This window comes from Gymnoscopelus braueri (assembly GCF_963280865.1).
Source record: "Gymnoscopelus braueri genome assembly, chromosome: 11".
Taxonomy (NCBI): domain Eukaryota; kingdom Metazoa; phylum Chordata; class Actinopteri; order Myctophiformes; family Myctophidae; genus Gymnoscopelus; species Gymnoscopelus braueri.
This window is the reverse complement of record NC_137613.1, coordinates 36982112-36987111: the sequence shown is the minus strand read 5'-3', so window position 1 is coordinate 36987111 and position 5000 is coordinate 36982112. Positions and strand designations below refer to the sequence as shown.

The following is a 5000-nucleotide window of genomic DNA, read 5'->3' as shown; positions in this document are numbered from 1 at the left end:
GGGGAAGATGGAGGCAGCCAGATGCAGCGAGCCCGGGGCTACCGAGGATATCATTACCCCAGGGGTGTAGCCAGCCAAAACGGGAGCCCCCAAGCCGAGTTTCATCAAGGCAGACCCCCGCCAGCGGTGTAGGGGGGAGGACTCCGCTTAACGTGTTTCCCCGTGGTGCGGCACGGTATTAAGCGGCAGGTGGAAAGAAAAAGCATTAACAAAAAAGTGTAGACAGACACAGGCAAATCTGTGTCTGTCTATATACTGTATATAACGTGTCTGTCTATACAGTATACACTGTATATATATTTATATATATACACACACACACACACACACACACACACACACACACACACACACACACACACACACCCACACACACATACACGGAGAGTGAGATTGTCTCTTTTCATTTATCATACTGTATCTTCTTCTGTTGCACACCTCAAGACTGTGATTATGCACAAATGCAGTTCCTAGTGCTTCTGTATGAGTTTAGGGGTGTGTGTGTGTGTGTGTGTGTGTGTGTGTGTGTGTGCACGTGTGTGTGCGTGCATGTCCGTGCGTGCTCACGCACGTGTGTTTTACATTACGTTTAAGTAACCTATGAATCCCATTTCCCCAGAGTCTTTGACATCGACAGAGCTCTTCCTTCATGACAAGCACACAGGGGGAAGAAAAACAAAGTATCTTTGAAAATTTCCATTCAACGGAAATAGTCTGGATATTTTTGGGTCTGGACTGTGACAGTGCTGTGTGATATACGGCCTACTGGCGACAACACCAGCAGGATCTTCATATGGGACTTGGACCATCTTTCTACAGTGAGGGAACCCATAGGCCATGAATCACGCTGCCTTGCTCCAGAGTCCTGTGGTCCCGGGTTGACGGTTTGACCGCTCCTCAATGTGGTCTCTCTGCTCTCCCCTCAAGGCTCCTCCCATCCCTGTCACCACACATTCCAGCCAGCGGACCGGTCACGTTAGGTCAAGTGGAATAGAACAGAATAGACGTTTAAAGGTGCTCTGTTATAGACAGATTAAATGGAACAGTTGATAATAGAATACAATACAGCTTCAGTGGTGCACTGGTACGTTTAATTTCAGCAAGATTTTTGAATGCCTCTGTTGTAGTTGTGCTGAAAGGTGCCGGAGGCCCGATTTCTGAAGCCCATTTTTAAACCATTTCTGCAGCCATTCAAAGCCTCTCTAGTTTATGGAGTGGGAGGAGGGAAGGATAGATTTGATAAAAGGGAGAGAGAAGAAGGCTCCTGGCGAATGAAAGAGAAGAGAGATGAGTGAAAAGCCCCTACAAGCTCCTACAAGCGTGTGTGACGCGTTGTTAGCTTGGAGATCTACTATTTTCAGCATGTGACACCGTCGAACGACGGAGTGTAAATGAAGCAGAAGTATATTTTTTCTTCTATCTTGCTGTTCTGGTGAGACAGTTGAGAGAGACTGAAAGAAGATTAACTTCCTATCTGTACACTGAAATCCTCGGTCAGAGTGTAAGAGCGTACCTGTGAGGGTCCATGTTGAACACTGAGGATTTTACAGTGTCACCTGTTTGGTTTGTCAGTGTACTTGTTTCTACGCTGTTGAGTCTCTGGGTTTTTTTAATCACTTCAGCTGACTTGGACCCAGGCAAATCACACATCCATGACCACAACCTTTTTTGCCCTGTTCATTTATTTTGCACCATATCAGGTTTAGAATCCATACATTAAAAGTAGTATTTTACAGGGGCACGGTGGCGCAGTCGGTAGTGCTGTCGCCTCACAGCTAGAAGGTCCTGGGTTCGATTCCAGCCAGGGACGCTGTGGGCGCTGGGGGCGTGTCTTCTCCTCCGCGTCATCAGCGCCCATACCCTAGGTGGGGTTGGCGAAAGGGCCTACTCTGTGTGGAGTTTGCATGTTCTCCCCGTGTCTCCTAGGGTAGTTAATACCCTCACAAAAACGTGTAGTAATCCTGGTCGCTATACCGCCTCCCCCATGACAGCCGGGGCGCCTGATGGAGGGGAAGGGAACTGGTTGGAATAACGTGTTCCTTCCACGCGCTACGTCCTACCAGGGAAACCCCCCCCTGTCAGGTGACAAGAAGGTCAGTTGGCTCTCATGCATAGAAGGAAGCATGAGCTCGGCCCTGGCCTCCCTAGGCTGTGGTGGACTGGTGTAGTGCTGGTGTAGGGCTGGTGTAGCGCCCAGGATCACTTAGGAAATTGGCACCGGGTGAAAAAAATGGGTTACAAAAATCGGGGGATAAACAAAAAAAAAAAAAGTAGTATTTTACGTAAAGAATTATTGAAAAGAAAATACAATGTAAGATATTTGTAGATAGATATACAGGCCAGAGAATGCCAAACAAACCAGCAATACCGGATCTGACCTAGAGCTTAAAGACTACACCTGGAATGTTTTATGTAGGATATGTTATTTGCTATTTTTGCACTACGCCTTTATACAATGAAGTATAAATATATACTATATGTGTGTATATAATGTATACATATGTATATATAGTATATAATGTGTGTGTGTGTGTGTGTGTGTGTGTGTGTACACATTGGATGTATGTACTGTATATATTTATTAATTAGTGAGGTACAGTAGGGCGCTCGGGTGGCACAGTGGTAAAGTTGTGGGTTTTAATCCACTGTGGTGCATCCGGCACCTGTCAGCAGGGAGTGTTAGGCGGGAGGTGAGTCAGTAGCCTGGAAACCAGACGAATCTGCCATTGCAACAAAAAAAAGGTCCTCGTCAGATTAGTCTGGTCCCGCTCTGTTCTGATTGGATTTCTCTGCCCCTGAAGTTGTGGGGCACCAATCAGGAACCAGTATGCAAATATGGGGCGCGTTTTTTTGGAATCCGACCCCTTGGAAATGCAGGTTATATATGGCCTTGTGAGTCAGTAGGATACAACAGCAGTGACAACACGGAAATGTGTGTGGGGAGGAATTAATTGGCATAACTACTAAATTGGGGAGAAAAAAGGGTGAAAAGCAACAAAACAAATGATGTAGAGCTGAACCCTGATGATAAATGGACAGTTGAGTTTGTGCCATGAGGAGTCCTTCAGCTACTGCTTCTCACAATGCCCTGGGGCTTACGCCAAGGGACTTAAACACACCCTGACGTGTGTGTGTGCGTGTCACTGTCTGTCTGTTTTATACAATCCTCTCTTGCTTTCAAGTGGGCACACACACACACACACACACACACACACACACACACACACACACACACACACACACACACACACACACACACACACACACACACACACACACACACACACACACACACACACAAACATGCGTATCGTGTGATATGTGAAAAATAAATGAGCTCAAAGAGATGCATATGATCATTATGTGCTCTGTGAATATATTTGTTCGTGCGTGCGTGCGTGCGTGCGTGCGTGTGTGCGTGCGTGCGTGCGTGCGTGCGTGCGTGCGTGCGTGCGTGTTAGCATGTCTGAGGTTGTGATGTAGTCACTTCCTCTTGCTGAACTGAGCGACTGTTGTTGGCACGACCCCACGCCAGTTAACCCCTTGACACCTCTGGCACTGGGGTTAGCACCCTGTGTGTGTGTGTGTGTGTGTGTGTGTGTGTGTGTGTGTGTGTGTGTGTGTGTGTGTGTGTGTGTGTGTGTGTGTGTGTGCGTGTGTGCGTGGTGTGTGTGTGTGTGTGTGTGTGTGTGTGTGTGATTATGTATGGGTAGTTTGCATTCTGGATGCAGGTGTCTGGTTGGGGTGTCAGAGTGTTAAGAGGTCTTTGGAGGCAGGGGGGGGGGTTCTCCAACCATCTGTTTGGAAGGGAGGGATGGAGTGAGAGAGAGGAGGAGAGGTTGATGGGGGTTACCAATACATGGCCTGAGGGGAGGGGGAGAAGGAGAGAGAGAAAGAGAGGGAGAGAGAAAAAGTTGGGGGAGAGAGGACAGACAAGAGCGGGAGAGAGAAAGGGGGAAAGAGGGAGAGATGGGGGAGAGGGAGAGATGGGGGAGAGGGGAGGGAGAGAGAGACAAGAGAGAGGGAGGGGAGGAGAGAAGAGAGAAAGAGGGAGAGAGAGAGAGGGGGAAGAGGAGAGAGAGAGAAGATGGGGGTCACTGACAAACGATGCAAGCAGGTGCGTGTGTGGACAGTAGTCCTTCGCTTGTGTACTCCATCCTCATCCACTGAGTCCTTGCTCCCTAGGGAGCCAGGGGGGTGTCAGGGGTAATTATGGTGTCTGATTGAATGGGACGAGGAGGGAATCCCCCTCTACACACGCACACACACACACACACACACACACACACACACACACACACACACACACACACACACACACACACACACACACACACACACACACACACACACACACACACACACACACACACACACCCTCTCTCACTCACTCACTCAAACGCATACATAGACCCCAATGGATCTCTTTGCTCAGGGTCAAAGGTGAGGGAGAGAGCGGAGCAGGCAGACCACTCAGAGGCACTTCCTGCTGTTTTGCGTGTGTGTGTGTGTGTGTGTGTGTGTGTGTGTGTGTGTGTGTGTGTGTGTGTGTGTGTGTGTGTGTGTGTGTGTGTGTGTGTGTGTGTGTGTGTGTGTGTGTGTGTGTGTGTGTGTGTGTGTGTGTGTGTTCATTTCCTGTGCGATGAGGAGCATGGTTACACATGTGGTCCATGTGAGGCAGGGAGGTGGGCGTGGGCTTGTTCCCACTGATCTGCAGCCATATGTAGGCTGTATGATGTAGTCTGGGAGCTGTATGCAAATTCCATCTACTTCTGTGCTACTTAACCACATGATCCCTAGTGTCCCTATTCTGGGGGCGAACATTCTGCAAAAATAGCATATCTACAACATCACAACGTGTCAGAACGCGACTTGTTTTGAGCTTGTAGATCGCCTATTTTTGGCAAAGAGATTTGATGTTGAGGGGAAAAAGTAGCGAACCTATTGTAGAGCCCTCGGGGGAGTCCAGTCAATGAAGTATATCTCTATACTATAATTCA

At 48.4% G+C, this 5000-nt stretch overlaps 1 protein-coding gene across 1 annotated transcript in view; it reads left to right on the top strand.

Annotated features, from left to right (window-relative positions):
- The window catches only part of dync1i1a (dynein cytoplasmic 1 intermediate chain 1a), a 92865-nt gene that overhangs the window by 29799 nt on the left and 58066 nt on the right, over window positions 1-5000 (top strand). The window lies entirely within an intron of this gene.